Genomic DNA, 25,916 nt, shown 5'->3' with positions numbered 1-25,916 from the left:
TTGGACTTTACTGGACTTGCACTAAACGTTATTTACGTTATTCCCTTTATCATGCACCTGTACCCTGTGGACGGCTCGATTGCAATCATGTATTGTCTTTCTGCTGACTCATTAGCATGCAACAAAAGTTTTTCACTGTACCTCGGTACACGTGACGATAAACTAAACTGAACTAAACGTTATTGCTGAGTCTAGAGCTAGTTTACTGACTCGCTTCTGAAAATGCATCATTTTGGGCATTGGCACTATAGAAATTAACCTGGATAGGCATAAATTCTCAATTCGCTCACTACTTCCAGCGGGAGAGATGGGCCAGCGGGAGAGATGGGCCAGTTTCAACGCTGTATCTCTAAACTAAACTAATTCATCACTCTCCACTCCCTGCAAAGCACTTTGTCATCAAACCTGCGGACAAGGGTGAATAGATGCAACAAAAAAGCATGTCACTGTACCTTGGTACAAGTGGCAATAAAAAAACTAAAATAAAATTTTCAAAAGTTCACCGGAAGTTTGAAAAGACATATTTTCAGACTCAGGAACAGTTTCTTCCCAGCTGTTATCAGGTAACTGAATCATCCTACCATAACCAGAGAGCAGTGCTGAACTACTATCTAACTCATTGGAGACGTTTGAACTTTCTTTAATTGGACTATATTGGACTTCAGTGTTATATCTTTGCATTAAACGTTGTATCCTTTACCCTTTACCTTTCCACTGTGGATGGGTTGATTGTATTCACGTTGAGTCTTTTCCTCACTGGATAGCACACAAACAACAGTTTTTCACTGTACCTTAGTACACATGACAATAACAAACTAAACTAAACATTAGTTACCTGGGGGAATTAATTCATCCGAATATTCCATTATTGATTACTGAAACAAAAGTAGAAAATGCACTTAATTGCTCGCACTTATGAGCACAAAACAAAGTTCTGGTTGAACTCAACGGGTCAGGCAGAATCTGTGGAGGGAAATTAACGTCCTGGGTTGGGACCCTTCTTAAGTCTGACTTGAAATGTCACCTCTCCATTTCCTTCCTCAGATGCTCCCTGATCCGTTCAAGATTCCAGCATCCAGGGGTAGCAGAGTAACACAGCAGTAGAGTTGTTGCCTTACAGCACCGGAGACCCGGGTTTGATCCTGACTACGGGTACTGTCAGTACGGACTTTGTACGTTCTCCCCGTGATTTGCATGGATTTTCTCCAGGTCCTCCAGTTTCCTACCACACTCCAAAGACGTGCCGGTTTGTAGGTTAATTGGCTTTGGCAAAATTGTAAATTGTCCCTAGTGTGTTTTGTTAGTGCTAATGTACGGGGTGATTGCTGGTCGGCACTGACTCGGTGGGCCGATGGGGCCTGTTTCCCCGCTGTATCTCTAAAGTCTAAAGTAAAGTGTAGTCTCCTCTGTCTCTATTCCACCGCTCAGTCATAAGGTTGTAATGAGCTGTAGTGTTGTAACATATTTCCTTTCAATAATTTCTTCCCACAACTGTGTGTATAATATACACTCAAAAAATCTGGGCTCCACATAATCTCAAAATGACTCGTCGCATTACATCTAACGCACACACCAACCTCTCCAAAATCTCAGTTGGAACATTTTCTTCTTCACTATGCTCACGATAATTAGTCCCCCTATGCATGCAGTTTGTACGGCATTAATTGAAACCACATCTCAGGGATTTCTCCAAGTCACAGACGACCAGAATAGATGTCCCATAAGTCCTAAAGTAATGGCCTATTGCCTTCAAAGCATCTGTCTGTGTGATGTGCATTTCTGAATGTCTTCACTAACTCTATATTTCATGTGCATGTGATATTTAAACTGCCCCATTCGTCCTGCAGTTTGGCTCTAAGCCGAATGAAGCAACGTTGGATTTCTGCACCTTCGTGTCTCGTCACTGGAAATGGCTGACCTGCAAGTTTCAAACAAGATAGGAGGGAACTGCAGATGCTGGTTTACACTGAAGATAGACACAGAATGCTGGAGTAACTCAGCGGGTCAGGCAACATCTTTGGAGAAAAGGAACAGGTGATGTTTTGAATTGAATCGGCCCTTCGGCCCACCGAGTCCACACTGAACATCGATTACCAGCTCACACTGATTCTATGTTAACTCGCCCCTTGCATCCACTCCCTACACACTTGGAGCAAGTTCTAGAGGCTGATCAATCTACAAACCTGGGTGTCTTTGGGGTGTTGGAAGAAACTGGAGGTCCCATAAGAAACCAGTGTGGTCACTGGGAGAACGTGCAAACTCCACACAGAAAGCACCCGAGGTCAGGAATGAAACTGCGTTTAGTTTAGTTTAGTTTAGTTTAGAGATACGGCGCAGAAACAGGCCCTTCAGCTCACGCCGACCAGCGATCCCTGCACATTGACACTATTCTACACACACACACACGTAACAAATTACAATCTTACCAAAGTCAATTAACTTACAAACCTGTACTTCTTTGGAGTGAAACCGGAAATCCTGGAGAATACCCACGCAGGTCACGGGGAGAAGGTACAGACAGCACCCGTAGTCAGGATCGAACCCGGGTTTCTGGTGATGCACTACCTGCGTCTTTTGTGCTGTGAGGCAGCAGCTGATCCAGCTGCACTACTGTGCTGCCATGGGAGCCAGTGTCCACAAATGGGGTGTCTGCTGCTGGCAATTGCAATGTCCTAGCTTGAGTCATTGAGTTGCACAGTGTTGAAGTAGGCCGTTGACCCACCATCATGCCCCTGGATACGAATCCCACTTAACTGCATTGGTTCTACATCCCTCTATGACTTGCAGGTCAAAGTACCTGTCCAGATCCAATTGCTTTTACTGTTCATGTCTCCACCATCTCCTCTGGCAGTTCATTCCAGATATCAGTGACACTTTGTATGGAAACATAACCCCTGGGAAATACTTGTACAAATCATATTTGGCTACATTTGAATTTCAACATTTGACATTTGAGTTCAACTCATATATTACCAAGCCTGACCTCAATTGTAGCATCCTCATCATTCTCAGAACATATTGTGTTCAAATCACACTGTGGAAGGCTCATACTATAGGTTCTAGGAGCAGAATGAGGCAATTTGGCCCATCTGCTATTCAATCATGGCTGATCTATCTCCCCCTCTCAACCCCAATCTCCTGCCTTCTCCCCATAACCCTTGACACCCGTACAAATCAAAATTCTGTCATTCCACGCCTTAAAAATATCCAGTGACTTGGCTTTCACAGCCGTCCGTAGCAATGAATTCCACAGATTCACCACCCTCTGACTAAAGAAATTCCTCATCATCTCTTTTCTCATCTGTTTCCGCGCTGTATCTCTAAACTAAATTTGTGGCGCCTTGAAGGAGGTTACAGAGCTGGTGGGGTTGGGTTTGAGGTGCTGCCTGCGTAGCACCTCAAACCCAAGTGGCTGCAGTGTCCAAGCGCTAATGATAGAGGTTTTCTTCCATTTTATTGGATCGCTGGTTCAGCTAAATGCCATCCCCAGTCATATTTTGGAAGCTGGGCCTTTGCAGTCAAAGAGCAAATTATCCATTTAAAGGAGGTGTTTGAGCCAAGCAGTATCGATGATTGGCTCCAAGCTGGCTGCTGGGTTAGTGTTTGGAGCGTGGGCAAACCACTGATTGTTTGCCTGTCGCACAAACCTTCTCTCTCTGTGCTTAGACCCACGGGGCTGAGCATCTCTCCACGGGCTTGCGAGAAATGCACGGGATCAGGGCAGCACACAGTGGTGTGTGTAAATGGAAGGTGGAAGCACAGGGGGGGGGGGGGGGGGGGGGGGAAGGGAAGAGTCCACAAAGTTCCGTCTGTGTTCGCCAGCCAACCTTGATAATGGGGTCAGTGTTCAGGGCAGCCCAGAGTTGTGGGCCTGGCGAATATCTCAAGCAGGCCCGGTTACAGAATCTAATTGCTTCTTTTGCTGAGGGCGATTGCAGTCCTGTGTCGAAATTGCTTCACGTTAATCTCTGTAACTAAAGCTGCACTGGTCAGAGCACAATGCAATGTTCCCGTTCAATGAAAGTTCATTATTATTTGCAAGGGTGGAAATTCTGGATTGTGTGTGTTAAAGGAATTACTTGGAAAGGCAAACTGAGATAATTTTTTTGTCTTTGGATCATGGTCAGGGACGAGAGAGAATGACACACCTCGCCTGTCAGGAATTTGCCCGATCTACATTCCATGGAATCAAATCAACGTTTCTTTATAACTGCCTCTCTTTATCTTGAGGTGAAGTGGAGAATGTATTTCAAAACAGTTAATTCAAAACAGAATCAATTTATCTTGACACCGTGTTGGACACAAATAATTAAGGGCATTCCTGTGCTGTAGTTTAGTTTAATTTAGAGATACAGCTTGGAAACAGGCCCTTTGGCCCACCGAGTCTGCACCGACCAGCGATGCCCGCACATTAACACTACCCAACTTATTACACACTTATACCAGCCAATTAACCGACACACATGTACGTCTTTGGAGCGTGGGAGGAAACCGAAGATCTCGGAGAAAACCCGCGCAGGTAACGGGTAGAACATACAAACTCCATATAGACAGCACCCGTGCCACCATTGTGCTGCTCTATGTTCTAATAGATTTCTGGACACTAATGGAACAGAGGGATATGAGGATAGTGCAGAAATCATGTTGAGGAAGAAGATCAAACATGACCTTGATACAGGCAGCACAGACTCAAGGGGCCAGGTGACTTCCTCATTAATTCCTCTCAGGTAAATATTCTTCCAGATCTCATTCTTAAAAGGGTGGCCCTTTCATCTCATGCATTTGTACACTGTGGATGGCTGGATGGTATCATGTATAGTCTTTCCGCTGACTGGATAGCACTCAACAAAAAAGCTTCTCACTGTACCATGGTAAGTGTTGTATCTCTAAAGTCTAACGAACTACACATTGCTTTTCCATCTATGGGAACGACGGGACACAAAGTATGGATTTGTCTCACATCCCTGACAACTACACAATGTTATGTACCTTTACCTAAATGTGACTTTATCTCTCTGTTCCCGCAGGCTACCTTACCAACTTGTGGAGCCCAGAATCATCTCCTGCGACATGCATAGTTAACTTGACTATCTATCTATCTATCTATCTATCTATCTATCTATCTATCTATCTGTCTGTCTGTCTGTCTGTCTGTCTGTCTGTCTGTCTGTCTATCTATCTATCTGTCTGTCTGTCTGTCTGTCTGTCTGTCTGTCTGTCTGTCTGTCTGTCTGTCTGTCTGTCTGTCTGTCTGTCTGTCCTTGCAAAAGTATTCATACCCCTTGAACTTTTCCACATTTTGTCACGTTACAACCACAAACGTAAATTTTTTTGGGGGGGATTTTATGTGATAGACCAACACAAAGTGGCGCATAATTGTGAAGTGGAAGGAAAATGATACATGGTTTTCAAATTTTTTTACAAATAAAAAAACTGAAAAGTGTGGCGTTCAAAAGTATTCAGCCCCCTTTACTCTGATACCCCTAAATAAAATCCAGTGCAACCAATTGCCTTCAGAAGTCACCTAATTAGTAAATAGAGTTCACTTGTGTGTAATCTAATCTCAGTATAAATACAGCTGCTCTGTGAAGGCTTCAGAGGTTTGTTAGAGAACATTAGTGACACACAGCATCATGAAGCCCAAGGAACACACCAGACAGGTCAGCGATAAAGTTGTGGAGAAGTTTAAAGCAGGGTTAGGTTATAAAAAAAAATCCCAAGCTTTGAACATCTCATGGAGCACTGTTCAATCCATCATCCGAAAATGGAAAGAGTATGGCACAACTGCAAACCTACCAAGACATGGCCGTCCACCTAAACTGACAGGCCGGGCAAGGGGAGCATTGATCAGAGAAGCAGCCAAGAGGCCAATGGTAACTCTGGAGGAGCTGCATCGATCCACAGCTCAGGTGGGAGAATCTGTCCACAGGACAATTATTAGTCGTGCACTCCACAAATCGGGCCTTTATGGAAGAGTGGCAAGAAGAAAGCCATTGTTGATTAAAAAGCCATAAGAAGTCCCGTTTGCAGTTTGCCACAAGCCATGTGGGGGACACAGCAAACATGTGGAGGCAGGTGCTCTGGTCAGATGAGACCAAAATTGAAATTTTTGACCTAAATGCAAAACGCTATGTGTGGCGGAAAACTAACACTGCACATCACCCTGAACACACCATCCCCACTGTGAAACATGGTGGTGGCAGCATCATGCTGTGGGGATGCTTTGTTTCTATCTATCTATGCGCGCGTATGTACGTGATTCCGGAACTATGCCAAAACGGTACATGATAGCGATAAAATGTTTGCCCCATCTTACTGACAATTGTCCTGTGGAGGTTTGTGTCAAGTTTTGTTCAGATTGATGTTATATTTTGCACATTATTGACATTTAAAACTTTACAAAACCCCACTATGAGAACAATAACTTGGCAGATGCTGTGGCATTTAATGGGAGAGTCTGGCACTTTGCAGCTATGACCTCACAGTGGGATCTCATTTACATAAGCTGTCGGTGAAGAGTGCACCTCTGGACAATGACCTGACAATGGGATCTCATTTACATAAGCTGCCAATCAACATTGATCCGCCCAGTGCAATGAGAGATCTGTTACATTGTTGTAATGAGAGCGGGGAGAGTGGGGGAGGGGAGGAGAAGAAATGTTATTTAAACATTGTGTTTAGTGGGGGAGTGCAATAGGGGAGGAGTGAGGGTGGGAGTGACTGAAGGTAGGGAAAAAGAAAGTGAGGGAGAGCAGAGGGAGGGTGAAGAGGAGGGGGAAGGAGTGCATGAGCCGCACCTGCGCAGTTGGGGGCTATGTGTGAGTGGTGCAATATTGCGTTGGGGGAACGGGTTGCATTGGGGGAACTGGTGAGTGGTGGAAAAGGGTCACGTTGGGGAAACGGGTGAGTGATGGAATATTGCGCTGGGGGAATGGGGCCCAATGGGTCCGGAGAGTAGGGAGGGGAGAGGGGTTATGGGGGGTGGGAGGGAGTGACTGAGGGTAGGGAGTGACTGAGGGTAGGGGAAAAGGAGACGGAGGGAGAGGTGAGGGAGGGAGTGGAGGGGGGGAGGGAGAGGGGAGAGAGTTATGGAGAGAGAGCGCGAGAGGGGAAGAGGGAGAGAAGAGAATGGAGGAGGATAAGAGTAGAAATGAAATGAAATGAAATGAAATGAAATGAAATGAAAAAAAAAAAATGAAATGAAATGATTCAATTTATTGTCATTGTCAGTGTACAGTACAGAGACAACGAAATGCATTTTTAGCATCTCCCTTGAAAGGGAGACACAGGGCGTCGCGGTGTGCCCGCGCCTGCCGCCGTAACATTCCATTACAGGCAAAGGTGGGTGAAGTGTCTTGCCCAAGGACACAACGACAGTATGCACTCCAAGCGGGATTTGAACCGGCTACCTTCCGGTTGCCAGCCGAACTCTTAGCCCATTGTGCTATCTGTCGTCCTAGAAAGAGAGATGGCGAGGTAATGGATGAGGGGAGGGGGAAGAGGGAGGAGGGGAGGGAGGGGGTGAGGGGAGGAAGCAGAGGAGGGTTGGTGGAGGGTGGGTGAGGGAGGATAATGGAGCAGGGGAATAGGGGACCGAAGAGGGAGAGTGAGATGCGTTCACATTGATCTTATATAGTACAGGTTATTGCCATGTTACAGTCGCGATCCCACTTGCTGGCTGCGCCTGCGTAGTTGTGGGAGGGTTGCCGTCACTCGCATCACAATGGGGATCTCTGGCATCACAACGGGAACCCGTCTGCCGCGTCTACGCAGTTGGGGGCTATGGGCGAGTGGTGGAATATTGCCTTGGGGGACGGGCCCAACGGGTCCACACCTGGTCGAGTATTCAATAAAACTTTGACACTCTTTCTGAAAACAGGTTCTGGGTACTTAGTTCTGGTCGGCATAGTGGCGCAGCAGTAGAGTTGATGCCTTACAGCACCGGAGACCCAGGTTCCATCCAGCGGGTATTGTCTGTGAGTTTTCTCCGGGTGCTCCGTTTTCCTTCCAAACTTGGGTTTGGTAATTTTTTTTTAAATTTTTTCTCTGAAGTCTTCTCTAAAGTCTAAAAAAATGTTCAAAACTAAACTAAAGTTTTTATTGCGGAATGGTGGTGCAGTGACAGAGTTGCTGCCTTGCAGTCCTTGCAGCGCCGGAGACCCGGGATCGATCCTGACTATGGGTGCTGTCTGTACGGAGTTTGTACTTTCTCCCCGTGACCTGCGTGGGTTTTCTCCGAGATCTTCGGTTTCCTCCCACACTCCAAAGACGTGCAGGTTTGTAGGTTGATTGGCTCGGGTTCGTATACTTGCCTATTGTAAACCCCTATGTTTGTAGGGGTTTGTAAATTGTCCCTAGCGTGTGTAGGCTTGTGTGGGGATCGCTGGTCGGTGCGGACACAGTGGGCCGAATGGCCTGTTTCCGCTTTGTATCTCTAAACTAAACTAAACCAATCTAATTGTCTCTAGTGTGTGTAGGATAATGTCTGTGTACGGGGTTATCGCTGGTTGGTGCATACTTGGTAGGCCGAAGGGCCTGTCTCCGCACTGTATCTCTGATGTCCAAAATAAATCTCTGAATTAAACTAAACGTTCTTGGGTCGAATTTTTAAAAAAAGCAATAGGTTGTCTATTTTATTCAGGTTTTCAGCTGAATAAAGAATACATTGCAGTGAACAGTGTGGTGTCGAGGTACTGCCAGTTCCCTCACGAACCAAGATAAAGGGGCAAAAATTCTCATCAATTATTCATCCAGAATTCAGATAAATGGACAAGAAACATTTTTTAATGCAGAATGCATGAATTAAATAAAATATAAAAATGCTTATGTAGCAGCATTTGTGTGTTATGCTTCTTTTATGAGAGAAAGCAATGGGCTGGAGTGGGTGTCCTGAACCAGAATCAGCGCGTGATATAAGATGCACTGATTTACGCCATCTCAATTATTTTCCACTGACAAGGTTGACAAAAATGTGATCCTTGATGCAAACCTGGTGTGAACTTGCCAAAGACTGCTCTTCCAATTAGTCCAGGTGCTAAGCAAATCATTGATGAAAGGCCGTTCAGAAACTCAGCTATGTGAACCTACCTGCCCGTTGCTGCCTGTGCACCGTGCCAACAGCACATGTCCTATTTGGCTCATTGCCCTTTTCCGGGTTGTAAGATTTACTGTCAATCTTTCATTCCAACTAGACAAAATCCAAACCTTTGCTTTGCTTGTTGAACTCCGATGACTGAAAGTTAAGTAAATAGTATAGTCTCATTGTTTACTCGTTACCAGTATAGTGGTGTTTCGTGAGCTACAACAGGAGGAGACTAAAGGGGTGGCAAGGTGCAGCGGTAGAGTTGCTGCCCTACAGCGCCGGAGACCCAGGTTCAATCCTGACTACCTGTGTTGTCTGTACTGAGTTTGTTCGTTCTCCCCGTGACCCCTTGGTTTTTCTCCGGGTGCTTTAGTTTCCTCCCACATTCCTACAAAATTTGTAGGTTAATTGGCTTCAGTGAAATTGTAAATTGTCCCTCGTGTGTAGGATAGTGCTAGTGTATGGGGTGATCGCTGGTCGGTGCGGACACGGTGGGCTAAAGGATTCCTAAGGCGGTTTCCATGCTGTATCGCTAAAAACCTAATAACATTATGCGTGTGCTTGGAAATAGCAGAAGTGAAGGGTCATGTGGAATTCACAAAATGGTTGACATATTTGCAACTAATGTCCTCGGGTCAGGGGGCAATGTCTGAAGAAGAGTTCCAGTCCAAAACATCACCTATTCCTTTTCCCCAGAGATGCTGCCTGAGCCGCTGAGTTACTCCAGCACTTTGTGCCTGTCCGCAGACCAGGCTCTTGTACCAGGCTGTCAGCCAAGGTCTATGTGCATTGTGGATAGAAAGTGCCCTGATGGCCTGATTTGACTTCACTCCATGTCACTGTGAACGTGAACGTGAGGGGGAAATGATCATCCACTAGACAGGAATATTTCAGCTGCAATCCCTTCCAGTCAAATTGCCAACCTCAGAGTTCTCTTCATGTGAGTTGTGAGGCAAAGACTAATGACAATTAATGGGATATGCTTTAGTCTGCAGGGTCATAGCAACCTGCTGTGTTGGCAGTGACTGCCTGTGTAAATGTCTAGAGACATACGAGAGACAATTAGAATCTCTCGCAGTGCACTTCATTCACGCTCATGGAACAATATTTCCAATCTTCCAACTTCTCAATGGTTTAATGATACTTTATTCTCACATGTACCTAGGTACAATCATATTTACGTACATGTGTAAGAATAGCAGATTACACTGAGTCAGTACCTAAGGGTTATAGAGTCATACAGTGTGGAAACAGGCCCAGTGGACTAAACTATAATTATTTCTTTCTTTCCCCCCCAGCAGAAAATGACGCCAAGAATGTATCTGTGATTGGGATTGCCACTTGCTTGTATTTCATCCAGACAGACATAGAGACATAGAATCACAGGCCCAGTGGCCCATCTTGCCCACACTGACCAACATATCCCATCTACACTAGTCTCATCTGCCTCTAAACCTATCCTAACGTTGTACCTGTCTAAACGTTTCTTAAACATTGTGAAAGTACCTGCCTCAACTACCTCCTCTGGCAGCTCGTCCCATACACCCACCACCCTTTGTGTGCAAAATGTTACCCCTCAGACTCCTATTAAATCATTCCCCCCTCACCTTAAACCTATGTCCTCTGGTTCTCGATTCACCTACTCTGGGCAAGAGACCACTCAACTTCACAATGGTTTAATGGTACTATAATGTCACATGTACCTAGGTACAGTGATATTCCTTTTTTGCATACAGTTTAGTAAAAATCTTACCATACATAAGAACAATTATATTTGAATACAGGGCGTAAGAATAATAGATTAGACTGAGGCAGTAGACACGCTTTGCCTCGTTTCTGGAGCCAACTTGTATCCTTCAAGTCCAAAGTTGTTGAAAGTTCTAGCATTGCTGAAGACCCATACTTTACTCTACATTGTAGATGAACAGGTGGTATTGCAGACAGTGAAGATGGTTCTCAAAACTCACAGTGTGATCTCGAGAAGCTGGGCAAGTGGACTAAGGAATAGCTAATGGAGTTTAATTCAGAGAAGTGTGCGATGTTGCCTTTTGCGAAGTCTAACGAGCCGGAGAGTAGCATGGCAAGTAGGTAGTGTGGTGAGGAAGTTTATTGGTAAGCTTTCAGTTAGAGAATTGAGTATACAAGTTGGGATAGACACAAAATGCTGGAGAGAAGGGATGGGTGACGTTTCTGGTTGAGACCCTTCTTCTGAGCTCGGCCCGAAACGTCACCCATTCCTTCTCTCCAGAGATGCTGCCTGTCCCGCTGAGTTACTCCAGCTTTTTGTGTCTATCTTCGGTTTGAACAGGCATCTACAGTTCCTTCCTACACATGCACGTTGGGATGTTATGTTACAGTTGTACAGGACATTGGTGAGGCCACACTGTGTTCAGTTTTGGTCACCCTGCTACAGGAAAGATGCCATTAAGTTGCAAAGAGTGCAGAGAAGATTTACAAGGATATTGCTTGAAGTTGAGGGCATGAGCTACAGGAAGATATCGGACAGGCTAGGACTTTATTCATTGGGATGCAGGAGGCTGAGGGATGATCTTACAGAGATACATAAATTTGTGCAGAGAATAAATAAGAGTGAATGCACAGGGTAGTGGAATCAAGAATATGAAGGCATAGCTTTAAATCAAGAGGGGAAAGATTTAATAGGAACATGGGGACAACTTTATCACACAAAGGGTGGTGGGTATATGGAACAAGCTGCCAGATGAGGTAGTTGAGGCAGGCACTATAACAGCATTTAAAAAAACCCATTAGGACTGGTACATGGATAGGATAGGTTTTGAGGGATATGGGCTAAATGGACTCGCTTAGATGGTATATCTTGGTTGACAGGGACATGTCAGCCAAAGGGCCTGTTTCCATGCTTTATGAATCCATGACTATATTTTAGAATTAGTGAGTTTAGCTCAGACATTATTGGGAAAAGCAAATCAAGGGGCAATTGTTTATGCTTTGATGAACATTTCATGAGCTGAGGCCTGAGTCAAATGATGCATTGGAAATGTGCATTTAGTGTAGTTTACTTTAGTTTAGAGATACAGAGCGGAAACAGGCCCTTCTGCCCACCGAGTCCGTGCCGACCAGCGATCCCCGCACTTTAACACTATTCTACACACACACACTAGGGACACATTTTACATTTACCAAGCCAATTAATCTACAAACCTGTACGTCTTTGGAGTGTGGGAGGAAACCAAAGATCTCGGAGAAAACCCACGCAGGTCACGGGGAGAACGTACAAACTCCGTAAAGACAGCACCCATAGTCAGGATCGAACCTGGGTATCCGGCGCTGCTTTTGCTGTAACGCAGCAACTCTACCGCTGCACCACCATGACTAACTGTTATGACTGTGATCATCACAATGATTGTGATGATAGTCATTGCAAATAGAACTAGGATTTTAAAATGCTGCAGGTTTCCTTAACTTGGAATAAGGGATTCTGCAGTTCTCATAGGTTTAATATATGGTTATGTGTCTGTGATTTAAGAATGCATAGAGTAGTTTGTGGAGAGGCCCAAGCTCGGATGTGCATGAAAGGCAAAGCCAAGCAACATTGGTTCATAAGTGTACTTTGCAGTCATTCTGATTCACTGCTTCTGAAATGTTAAGTACCTTCACAAATGGACAGAATTCTGGAAAGTACATTCATCAAACTTTGGTCAACTCCAAAAGTTCCATTATGAACCAGCAAAAGAAAAATATATTTTATTTTTCTAAAGCTCAGACAGCAGGAATGGCACAGTGGTGAAGTGCTTCCATATAGCGCCAGAGACCCGGGTTTGATCCTGACTACAGCTGCTGTCTGTACGGGGTTTGTATGTCTCCCTGTGACCGTGTGGGTTTTCTCTGGGTGTGCCGGTTTCCTCCCACACTCCAAAGATGTGCAGGTTTGTAGGTTAATTGGCTTTGGTAAAATTGTAAATTGTGTCAAAGTCAAAGTCAAGTTTTATTCATCCCAAGTGTGTAGGATAGAGCTAGTGGATGGGGTGTATGGTCTCGATTAGTTTAATTTAGTTTAGTTTAGCTTATAGTCACGTGAACCGAGATACAGTGAAAAGCTTTTGTTGCATGCTAACCAGCCAGCAGAAAGACAATCCATTATTACAATCGAGCCCTTCACAGTGTGCAGATGCATGATAAGGGAGTAAAGCTTAGTGCAAGATGAAGCCAGTGAAGTCTGATGAAAGATAGTCCGAGGGTCTCCAATGAGATATAGTTGGTCTGGACTGCTCTCTCGTTGTGATGGGTCAATGGGCTGAAGGGCTCGTTTCCATGCTGAATCTCTAAAGTCTAAAGAGCAACCTGAGCACCAGACAGAAAGAGGAGTTACAATTTGCTATTGCATCCCTGATTCTGAAATCTCAAATGATTTACACAATAAATCACAGGGTTCCTGTCACTGTTCGCTTTCATCACAAGTAAGTATGCATTTGTCAAGATGAACAAATGTCTAGGCACTCTCGTGTTCCTTTTCTTGTCGATTGTCAAGGGGTACTGAAGGGGTACAACCACCTCAGGCAATTGAGGAAATTCAGAGTGTCTCTGAGGATCCTCCAATGCTTCTACGCAGCGGCGGTGGAAAGCATCTTGTCCGGGAACATTACCATCTGGTTTGGGAATTGCTCTGCCAAGGACAAGAAGGCTCTGCAGAGAGTAGTGCGTTCGGCCGAACGCACTATGGGAACTTCACTCGCCCCCCTGCAGGAACTATACAACAGGAGGTGCAACTCCAGAGCAAATAAAATCATGGGAGACCCCTTCCACCCCTGCAATGGACTGTTCCAGCTGCTACGGTCAGGCAAACGCCTCCGTTGCCATGCGGTGAGAACGGAGAGGTTGAGAAGGAGTTTCTTCCCAAAGGCAATTCGGACTGTAAACGCCTATCTCACCAGGGAATAACTCTACAGAACGTTTTTCCTTCCATTATTTATTATGTAAAATAATATGTGTGTTATGATTGTGTTTATAATTTGTTTGGTTGTTTTGTTGTTTGTCTTTTGCACAAAAGTCCGCGTGCATTGCCACTTTCATTTCACTGCACATCTCGTATGTGTATGTGACAAATAAACTTGACTTGACTTGACTTGTGGATGATCAACCATAATCACAGTGAATGGCGGTGCTGGCTCGAAGGGCCGAATGGCCTACTCCTGCCTACTATTGTCTATATTCTATTGTCTATTGGTCACAAATGTTGAGCCAAGCCCCATGATCTGCAAGCACAGCATTTCCATGCTTGAATGCATTGAAGTTCCTGGAAGAGTTGGCCCTTGCTGCTGGCAGAGCTGTGGCCCCTGTCTCTCCTCATACCTGAAGATTGCCTCAGCTTTGCAGACCGCTCAGGCAAAGTGTAATCAAAAGAGAGAAGTCAGCTGGGATGGCAAACAAAGAGCTGTCCTGATTTACAGCAAAGAGTAAACTACTCAGCAAGACCAACAGCATCTATGGAGGGGATGGATGGTCAAGGTTTCGGGTTGAGATCCTGCATCAGGATGTAGTCATAGTCATAGAAACAGGCCATTTCGCCCAACCTGCCCACTCCGGCCAACATGTCCCATCTATACTAGTCCCGTCAGCTTGCATTTGGCTCATATCCCTCTAAATCTATCCTATCCATGTACTTGTCCAAAAGTTTTTTAAATGTTGTGGTAGTACGTGCCTTAACTACCTTCTCTGGCAACTCATTCTATATGTCTACCAACCTTTATGTAAAAACATTGCCCCTCCAGTTCCTATTAAATCTATCTCCCCTCACCTTAAACCTATGTCTGATGGTTGTTGAATCCTCTACTCTGTTTAAAAGACTGTGCATTTACCCTTTTTTTTCCTGCATTTACCCTATCTATTTCTGCAGTTGCCCTATCTATTTTGGCAGTCCATCCAGCAGATTAATTTCTGTTCTAGATTACAGCTTTGTCATCTCTTGTTTCCCGGTTCTGTTTCAGACCCAGTTGACCACCAATTTTCCGTCAGTCACTTCTATAAACTATCAAGATACAAAGTGTTGGAGTAACTCATCGGGCCAGGCAGCATCCCTGGAGAAGATGGATGTGATGTTTTGGGATCCTACTGTAGACATCTTCAAAAAACTCCTTCTTCAAAATCTTTATGTCTTACTCAGAAGAGTATATGAAATATGAAGGTTTGTAGGTTAATTGGCTTTGGTAAATTGTCCCTAGTGTGTAGAATAAGTGCTAGTGTACAGAGGTCACTGGTCGGCATCGACTCGATGGGCTGAAGGGCCTGTTTCCACGATGTATCTCTAAACTAAACGCTGACGACAACAGGAACAATCTGTTGGACAACAGATGAAGAAGGGTTTCGGCCCGAAACGTCACCCATTTCATTCACTCCATAGATGCCGCTGCACCCGCTGAGTTTCTCCAGCATTTTTGTGTACCTTCGATCTTCCAGCATCTGCAGTTCCTTCTTGAACAATCTGTTGGACAAGTTGGGTGTTTACTCCAGAGCAACATGGAAGCGGCCTCCTCAAGAAGGCTTGTGATAAGGTCATAAGCTCATAAATGATAGGAGCAGAATTAGGCTATTCGGCCCATCAACTCTACTGCAACATTCCATGGCTAAATTATCTATGCCTCTTCTAATTTTAATTTAAATCTTTTTATTTGAATTTTGAATTTGCATACATACAATGATAACAGACAGTAAAGTCAGGACATAATTGTACAACAGTATGTAAACGACCCTCAAAACCCTTACCCTTACCCACCCTCGCCACCCGGGGACAAACAACACTCACATACGTACACATCCACACAAATACGATAAGATAAACAAAATGAAACTGGAAAAAAAAAAACAAAAAGGGTGGGGGGGTGGGGGTGGGGGGGGGGGGTGGGGAGCGGGGGCTGGTGGGGGGGGGGGGGGGGGCGGGGGTTGAGGTTGAGGGGATAGCAGCTGCAATAAGACAGAGCAGCGATAGAGGGCACTCAGTCCTCTTCCGAGTCCGGAAACAAGTTAAGAGAGTTAACAAGTTCCAGGAAAGGGTTCCATGTATCTAGGAATGTCTTGGTAGAGCCTTTGAGAGAGAACCTAAGTTTTTCAAGCTTTAAGTTGTAAAGCACCTCCTTGATCCAGCGGGCGTGTGTCGGGGGACAGGTGAGCCTCCAGTTAAGCAAGATCAGTCTCCGGGCTAACAAGGTTGTAAAAGCCAGGACCCGCTTCAACGCAACAGAGAGGTTGGTGTTGGGAGGAATACCAAAAATAGCTGACAGTGGGTTTGGAGGAATAGCCTGGTCATAGGCTCTGCTTAGCACGTCGAAAGCACTCCTCCAAAAGGTTGCTAGCTTAGGGCAAGACCAAAACATATGATTATGGTTGGCAGGGGATTGATTGCATCTGTTGCAGGTGTCTTTAACAGTGGCGTAAATTCTAGATAATCTTGCGTCTGTGTAGTGGACTTTGTGAAGGACTTTGCATTGGATTAGGCCATGACGGGTACATATGGAGGAAGAATGGATCAAATCCAAGGCAGAGTCCCATTGCTGGTCTGTTAGTTTCGTATTCAGCTCGCCCTCCCATACAGCTTTTAATGAGGTATGAGGTTTCAATATAACCGACCTTAACAAGTTGTACAAAAAAGAGATGCATTTCTTCCGGTTGGGATCTAGAGCTAGGATGGAATCGGTCAGGGTTTCAGGGGGACGATTTGGGAAATGGGGGAATATCTTCTTCACAAAATCCCTAATCTGGAAAAAATGAAAAAGGTGGGAGTTTGGGAGGCTATAGTTGGACGAAAGCTCTGCAAAAGACGAAAAAATGCCATCCTTGTATAGGTTTTTGATACTGCTGATACCGTTGCTATGCCAGGTTTTGAAATGCGGAGTCTGTACTTGAAGGTTTAAAGATGTGATTTTTAAGCAGTGGGGCCAAGATGGAAGGGCCTTGTAAACCAAAGTTTTTCCTAAGTTGACTCCATATCTTGAGCGAGAGGGACGCAATTGGGCCTGCCCCCGCAGATGTTATAGAAAGGGGGAGTTGAGAGCATAGGACAGACCGCAACGGGAGATGTGAACTCGCCTTTTCCATGTGTACCCAGATCGGTAGGTGGTCGTAATCATCATTCATCCAGTACAGGATTTTTTGCAATTTAGCAGCCCAGTAATATCGCCTAAAGCCTCTTCTAATTTTATATTGTTCTCTCAGGTGTTCATCGATGCTCCAGAGAAACCAATCCAAATGTGTCCAATCTTTTCTTGTATTAATTAATCCAGGCATCATTCCAGTAAATCTCTTCTGTACCCTCTCCCAAGCTTCCACATTGTTCCTGCAATGGGTTAAGCAGAACTGCATGAAATACTCCACACGTGGCCAAACCAAAGTCCTATAAGGTTCTCCTGATGATTTTCAACTAAAGATGTTTCCTGCAGCATTGAAGTCCAAATTATATTGCTATGGGCTGAACCTTTCATTACCTGATGAATGTTGTTTTCTTTAGTTTAGTTTTTGTTTGGTTTAGAGATACAGCACAGAAACAAACCCTTCCGCCCACCGAGTCCGCACCTACAAGCGATCCCTGCACACTAACGCTCTCCCACACGCATTAGGGAAAATTTTACAATTCGCCTACAAACCTGTACACCTTCGGAGTGTGGGAGGAAACCAGCGAAAACCCACACTGGTCAAGGGGAGAATGTGCAAACTCCTTGCAGACAAGCACCTGTAGTCAGGATCAAACCCGGGTCCCTGGCGCTGTAAGGCAGCAACTCTACTGCTGCACCACCCTGGTTGTTGTGAGGTTTGATTCTAATACAGGGGAAACATTGGCATCTGCGAGTGAACGGTGACTTGAAGGGCCCAGTTTAGTTTTGCGTTTGGCAAGCGTCAACCAGTAAAAGATTGTTCCCTCCGCATATGATCACAAGATCATAAGAGATAGGAGCAGAATTAGGCCATTGTGCCCATCAAGTCTACTCCGCTATTCAATCGTGGCTGATCTGTCTCTCCCTCTTAACCCCATTCTTCTGCCCTCTCCCCATCATGCCTGACACCCGTACTAATCAAGAAATTTTGGATTGCATACTGTTAAAGGAAACCAATGCCACATGATCAGATTTCTAGGAAAATATCACTACCAAATATTATTCTCAATCAGAAACCTGTCTTTTCCTTCAGCCCTGGAACGGTACGTTGCCATGTGATAAAGTTACCAGATGTGCCGGTGCTGCAGGCACAGCTGGATTAACCCTCAGCCAACTTCAGTGCAATGGAAAGGTAAGATGCAAGACCAAGAGATTCGGTTGTACAAGATTAATATTTGTTTTCCAAGCTGCGATAGGAATAATTGACATTGATAAAACGTTGTGACCAAACCATTGACAATACAGTGTGGAGTAAATTGTCATCTGAGGACACACCACAGGAAACTACCAGGCCTAACCCCAATAATATTTTCTGTGTGTTATTGATCGTCAGTGCCAGACATTACCAACTGTGCAAACAAATGATCCAGTTTGCTCACAGCCCATTAACCTTTTCGCTGACTTTGTCATAAAAGTGTGATTCGAGTCAAATGCCGACAGGATGGCGTGGAACTACACTGAATGCTTTTGAGCATTTGCACTGCTACTTGCTGTATCTCACCCATTTACTTTGGCTGTTGTTTCTTTCTGGCTAACACCTAATTAATCTAAATCATCGATCAAGGCAGAGATGGCTATTTTCCATCAATCTGGATTTCTATACATAGTCAAGCCAGAGTCAAATAGAGGTGTATAAAATCATGAGAGGAATAGATCGGGTAGACCAGGGGTGGGGAACCTTTTCATGTTGGAATGCCGCATTAAGTTAGCTGTAATCTAATAAGGCCGCATCCAAGAAACCTCAATTAGATATACTTCAAAATGTACATTATTTTGTTAAAATAACCCTCATGACTTACTAATGTTTTAATTGTGGCCGTCAGTCAGGGAGGATTATTTTGTTGAACTTTCTTTTCCTCATTGGTATTATAAATACGTTCATTTTAAGATTTAAATTAATCTCCACGCAAACCAATTGTTTCAGGACTGGATGAAGGATGGATAAAAATATAAATACTTATATCCTTTCTCTTACTTTCTGCTCTTTCTCTTTCTCTCTCCTTTTTTTTTTCTCACTTTCTCTCTTTCTTCCTTTTTCTTTTTCACACACCATACATCACACGCTTTTCTATTTTCTATTATCTATTCTCTCTTTCTCTCTTTATTATTTTAAAAAAAATGTAGCTGTACATAAAATGTAACATGCCAATATATATTTGGCACCTGGTGCCACATTACTGTACTTACTTCTAATAAATAAATATTAAAAAAAAGATTAAAATTAAAATAATAAAAGATGAACAAAAGCATATCAATAAAAATAAAAGGATTTGTTCTACAAAATTTGAATTCATTCAAAAGGCCGCACTTAATGGCCTTAAGGCCACAGGTTCCCCACCCCTGGGGTAGAGGTGGGGGAATCGAGAACCAGAGGGCAAACTGTAGGTTTAAGGTGAAGGGGGAAAGATTTGGGTAACTTAGTAAATTTTTTCACGCAAAGTGTGGTGGGTGTATGGAATGAGCTGCCGGAGGATTTGAGGCTGGGATTATCCCAATGTTTAAGAAACAGTTAGACAGGTACATGCATAGGGCTGGTTTAGAGAGAAATGGACCAAATTCAGGCAGATGGAACTAATGTAGATGGGACATGTTGGTCAGTGTGGGCAAGTTGGACCAAAGGGCCTGTTTCTACAATGTATGAGTCTAAGAGTCTATTGCTGCTCGGTACTCAGTAGTCTGAAGAAGGGTTTCGACCCGAAACGTTGCCTATTTCCTTCGCTCCATAGATGCTGCTGCACCCGCTGAGTTTCTCCAGCTTTTTTGTGTAACCAGAGGTTGTACACACATTGGGCTCAGTATTTGACTAAATCATTTCCTGTTTATTTGAGTGTAATGTTTAGTTTTGTTTAGAGATACAGAGCGGAAACAGGCCCTTCAGCCCATCGAGTCCGCGCCAACCAGTGATCCCCGCGCACTATCACTGCCTGACCACACACTGGGGGCAATTTACAATTTTACCAAAGCCAATTAACCTACAAACCTATACGTCTTTGGAGTGTGGGAGGAAACCGGAGCTCCCGGGGTAAACCCGCGCAGATCACGGGGAGAACGTACAAATTCCGTACAAACAGCATCCTTAATCAGGATCGAACCCGGGTCTCTGGCGCTGCAAGGCAGCAACTCTACCGCTGCACCACCATGCTGCCCTGTAAACTGTAATGTAATGTACTGCATTATGATACCTTTACCTCTCAAATCGTCCCCTAGACCTAACACTGAAACTCAAGCAATTATTTTTCAATGATGCCCTGTGGTTTGAAGCCATGACATAATTATGAATTATTTCCTTGCAAGCAAATAGTTTGTGTTATTTTGTTTCTACCCTTCCCACCTTGGACAGGAAGCCAAAGTCTCATGTCTTTGGTAACTCAGCGGAAAATAAATGATGACATTCAATGTTCTGAAGACTAAAGGCCGTTGTTAATTGTAAATGGACCTGGCAAATGGAACATTTGGGCATTGAGAACTATCAGCATGGGGCTACCTTTGGTCTTTATCTGGTTGCCAACCTTTAATGTTTTGTTCTAGGCTATACATGGATCAATGTCAGAGAAAGGGGGAAACTACCACCTGATGCCTCCTGTCAAAATCCTGTTACAGCTTGGCATTTAATACAATCATCCCCTCCAAGCTGGTTACCAAACTCGCAGAACTGGGTCTCTGCGCAGCCCTCTGCAATTGGATCCTCAACTTCCTCATTCACAGACCACAGTCTGTTCGTATTGGTGGAAATGTGTCAGCCTCGATTACAATCAGCATGGGAGCACCTCAAGGCTGCGTGCTGTACTCACTCTATACTGATGACTGTGTAGCCGGTCATAGTGCGAACTCCATCATCAAGTTCGCTGACGACACCACTGTTGTGGGACGTATCACTGATGGGGATGAGTCAGATTATAGAAGAGAGATCGAGTGACTGTCTATATGGTGCCAGCACAATAACCTGGCCCACAACACCAGCAAAACCAAGGAATTGATTGTGGACTTTGGAGGGATTAGGATGGGGACCCACAGTCCAGTTTATTTCAACGGGTCGATGGTTGAAAGGGTCAAGAGCTTCAAATTCCTGGGCGTGCACATCTCTGAAGATTTTTCCTGGTCCGAGAACACTGATACAATTATTAAGAAAGCACATCAGCGCCTCTACTTCCTGAGAAGATTACGGAGAGTCGGTTTGTCAAGGAAGACTCTCTCTAACTTCTACAGGTGCACAGTAGAGAGCATGCTGACCGGTTGCATCGTGGCTTGGTTCGGCAATTTGAGCGCCCTGGAGAGGAAAAGACTACAAAAAGTAGTAAACACTGCCCAGTCCATCATCGGCTCTAACCTCCCTTCCATCGAGGGGATCTATCGCAGTCGCTGCCTCAAAAAGGCTGGCAGTATCATCAAGAACCCACACCATCCTGGCCACACACTCATCTCCTTGCTCCCCATTCAGGTAGAAGGTACAGGAGCCTGAAAACTGCAACGACCAGGTTCAGGAATAGCTACTTCCCCACAGCCATCAGGCTATTAAACTTGGCTCAGACAAAATTCTGAACATTAATAGCCCATTATCTGTTTATTTGCACTTCATCAGTTTATTTATTCATGTGTGTATATATTTATATAAGGGTATGTGGACACACTGATCTGTTCTGTAGTCAAGCCTAACATGTTCTGTTGTGCTGAAGCAAAGCAAGAATTTCATTGTCCTATCAGGGCATGACAATAAACTCTCTTGAATCTTGAAAATCATGAGAGGAATAGATCGGGTAGATGCACAGAGTCCCTTGCCCAGAGTAGGTGAATCCAGGACCAGAGTACATAGGTTTAAGGTGAAGGGGACAAGATTTAATAGGAATTTGAGGGGCTAACTTCTTCACACAAAGGGTGGTGGGTGTGGAACGAGCTGCCAGAGGAGGTAGATGAGGCAACAACTATCCCAACATTTAAGAAGCAGTTAGACAGGTACATGGATAGGACAGGTTTGGAGGGATATGGACCAAATGCAGGCAGGTGGGATTAGTGTAGCTGGGACATGTTGGCCGGTGTGGGCAAGTTGGCCGGTGTGGGCATGTTTGGCCGAAAGACTTGTTTCCCCACTTTATCACTCTATGACTCTATGGTACCCATGTTTATTCTCTCAGTTTCAGGATAGTGTTTAGTTTAGTATAGAGATATAGCGCAGAACCAGGTTCTTTGGCTCACCGAGTCCATGCCGACCAGCGATCTCCGCACACTAACACCTTCCTACACACACTAGGGACAATTTAAAATTTTACCAAGCTCATTAAGCTACCAACCTGTACATCTTTGGAATGTAGAAGGAAACCAGAGATCCCAGAGAAAGCCCACGCAAGTCACGGGGAGAACGTACAAACTTATTACAGACAGCACCCATTGTCAGGATCGAACCCGGATCTCTGGCGCTGTAAGGCAGCAACTCTACTGCTGCACCACCGTGATGTGATGTTATGTTCACAGTTTTGTCCAACATCACTTCATTGATTTTTCAAAGTGATGTAATGTTAATGGCATTGTAACCATTCCGACCGAGCATTTTACCAGATTCTTGCAGTGGAGTCCTAATAAACAGCAAGGAGACACCACTGGTGACTATGTGTGAGTCTGAATATACTTCTGTGTGTTTAATTTGCTCCATTTCCCTGCGTGCGTGTGTTTGTTTATGTATGGTCATGAGAGAAATTCATTATTCTGTGTAATTAATGGCTCCTCATCAAATGTGAGCCGCCAAAATAGGACTTCATCAGGAGAACATTTCAAACATTTCACAATAAAGGCGGGCCAGTCTGAAACACAACAAAAATGGAATGTGGTCAATGCAAATGTTTATTACTGCATACAAGCACTGCGGATAGAGAGAGTGAACCAGTCAAGATCAAAGTGGTTTAACAGTCTTCCCTGCCTCTCAATGATTCATTACTTTCCCGACAATATGTACAGTCAGAATGAAAACCCAGATGTACTCCACTGGCAAATCCACTCCAGGTATTGGATTGATTAGCTCCAACTTTTATGTGTAAATCGTGGAAAAATTCACCTGAACCAAGTGTGCATCACGTTAGCAATCTTTTCCTGGTGATCCTCTGCCCATCTGAAGCAGACTCTTGGCTGCATTATCCCCGTTAGGATGTCTGATGTGCGTCTGGTGTGAGTCATGCACCCAATGCAGCCAATTATTGCACAATGCCCACTTCTACCCTTTACAAGTTCATAAGTTCTAGGAGCTATTCGGCCCATCAAGTCTATTCCGTCATTCAATCATAGCCGATCGATCTCATTCTCCTGCCTGATGGGGAGAAGGCAGGCACGGGTTATTGATAGGGGGCAATCAGCCATGATCACAATGAATGGCGGTGCTGGCTCGGCCGAATGGCCTCCTCCTGCACCTATTTTCTATGTTTCTTTGTTCTAAATTACTTCCCTGTGTATATACTGCCTATTTGTCCTGAATTGATCACTAGAATCCCCAAGATTCCTGCATATGTCAACCCCAGGCTCAACCGTTACTATCGCTTAAGAGATTTATTTTTCCAACGAGTTTAACGTGAAATGCTCGATTAACTTATTGCACCGACTTGCGTGTTTATAGTGGTGCTCTGGTAAATCCATCCCCTTCCCAGCATTGCCAAAGCGGATGTTGCTGTATCTTTTATACATCTCAGTAGCAAGAGCGACTGTACTTCAGATTGTACTTCCAGCTGTTTCTGACAGCCGTTTATTGCCACATGAACTCCCAAAAGATTCATCCGTTGAAACAAGCCACCCCACCTCCTCCTCGCTGCGGTAATTGATATTCTGCGATAAAAGGTGGAAGGACTTAGCAGCCCGACCTTTTTTTTCGTTGAACATTCTGCAATTTGCTCTTTTGTCCTCCCCGCAGTCTAATTATCAACCCCCGATCCAATTCTTGGGGAAAATGAACTATTGGCCACCCTCACAATCCCGAAAAAGTGTGTGGTCATCTGATTTAATTTGCCTTGTGAAATAGAGGTGCTTAGTGGCGATGCCTCCCAGACAGTGGTGAAGACAGCCGGCTACCTTTTGATGGTTGTTTGAAAGCCCTTTGGAGCCTTGCAGCTTTCCGCTCCAGAGCGTGCAGGCACCACATGTTTATATAGCTGGGCTTTCTAAATCGGAAGCTCAGAAAACCTTTTAAATCCTAATTCAATTAAAGAATGTGGATTTCTACACCTGCACGTGCTGGGCACACAATTAGTGTTCACGATATGTATTCAAGAGAGAGTTAGGTATAGCTCATATACGGTGTAACTCGTATAGCTCAGAGGGCTAACGGAATCAAAGGATGTGGGGAGAAAGCAGGAATGGGGTACTGATTGTGGATGATCAGCCATGATCATATTGAATGGCGGTGCTGGCTCGACGGACCGAATGTCCTACTCCAGCACCTATTTTCTATGTTTCTATGATTCTAGTGTTAAGAGCCTGTCCCACGAGCATGCGACTCCATGCGACAAGCGCGACCTAACGTGGTCGCTTGAGCCGTATGTAGTTGTGCGGAGCTGGTCCCGACATCTGAAAAACTGACTGTGTTAAAAAATTCCGCGCGGCAACAACGCCGTACGCACCGCCTCGACGGGCATGCGCAGCGTCTCGACACCATACGCATGTCTTGACGCTGTATGTCACGTGCGAACTTCCCGCGGACTTCGCTCGAACTTCACGTCACTCACTCGACCTCCGCGCGGCCCCCGCTTCCAGTTTGGTCGCGCTCGCCGCATGCAGGCGCGTGCTGGTGGGACCGGCCCTGTACGGGGATCACTCAACCTCCGCACGGCCCCCGCTTCCGGACCTGTACGTTTGGTCCACGCTTGCCGCATGCAGGTCACATGCTCGAGGGACAGGCCCTTTAGTTTATTGTCACAGAGTACAATGAAAAGCTTTTGTTACGTGCTGACCAGTCAGCGGAAAGACAATACATGATTACAATCGAGCCATTCGCAGTGTAAAGATACATGATAAGGAAATAACGTTTAGTGAAAGATAAAGCCAGTAAATCTGATCAAGGATAGTTTGCGGGTCACCAATGAGGCAGATAGTAGTTCAGCACTGCTCTCTGGTTGTGGGAGCATGGTTCAGTTGCCTGATAACAGCTAGGAAGAAACTGTCCCTCAATCCGAAGATATGTTTTTTCATACTTCCGTACCTGATGGAGGGGACGGTTTAATCTCTTCACCTGATACCATGTCCAGTGAGGCCCAAAACAACTTAAAATTATGGCCTTGTCTTTATGTTGAGTTGGGAGGTGAATTGGGATGGGCTCATTTCCATTCCGGGCAGGGCAGATGCAAGGAAGAAGAACAGTACCAGTTATATGGAGTACACAACACATTGACCAATACAGATTGGGAACAGGCCTTTCGGCATCCACAACGGTGGTGCTGTGATGCAGCGATAGACTTGCTGCCTCACAGTGCAAGAAACCCAGGTTCGATCCTAACCACGGGTGCTACCTGTGTGGAGTTTGCACGTTCTCCCTGTGTTGCTGTGGGTTTTCTCTGGGTGTTCTGGTGTCCTCCCACATCCCAAAGACACGTGGGTTTGTAGATTAATTGGCTTCTGTAAATTGGTCCTAGTGTGTAGGATATAGAACTAGTGTATTGGTGGTGATCTCGGACTCGGTGGGCAGAAGGGCCTGTTTCCACAGTGTATCTCTAAATCTCTGTATCTCTCAGGCAACTGAACTAACC

The 25,916-nt window shown here is 44.9% G+C and overlaps 1 long non-coding RNA gene across 1 annotated transcript; it reads left to right on the top strand.

Annotated features, from left to right (window-relative positions):
* The first annotated feature begins 1,825 nt into the window (after positions 1-1,825).
* On the top strand, positions 1,826-24,947 carry LOC129697468 (uncharacterized). Its single transcript, XR_008723528.1, has 3 exons — positions 1,826-2,034; positions 18,236-18,334; positions 20,731-24,947. It is a non-coding gene; the product is annotated as an uncharacterized LOC129697468 (long non-coding RNA).
* The last annotated feature ends 969 nt before the right edge of the window (positions 24,948-25,916 follow it).

The sequence above is a fragment of the Leucoraja erinacea genome, chromosome 5 (genome assembly GCF_028641065.1).
Source record: "Leucoraja erinacea ecotype New England chromosome 5, Leri_hhj_1, whole genome shotgun sequence".
NCBI classification, from domain to species: Eukaryota; Metazoa; Chordata; class Chondrichthyes; order Rajiformes; family Rajidae; genus Leucoraja; species Leucoraja erinaceus.
This window is presented reverse-complemented; position numbering and strand designations above follow the sequence as displayed.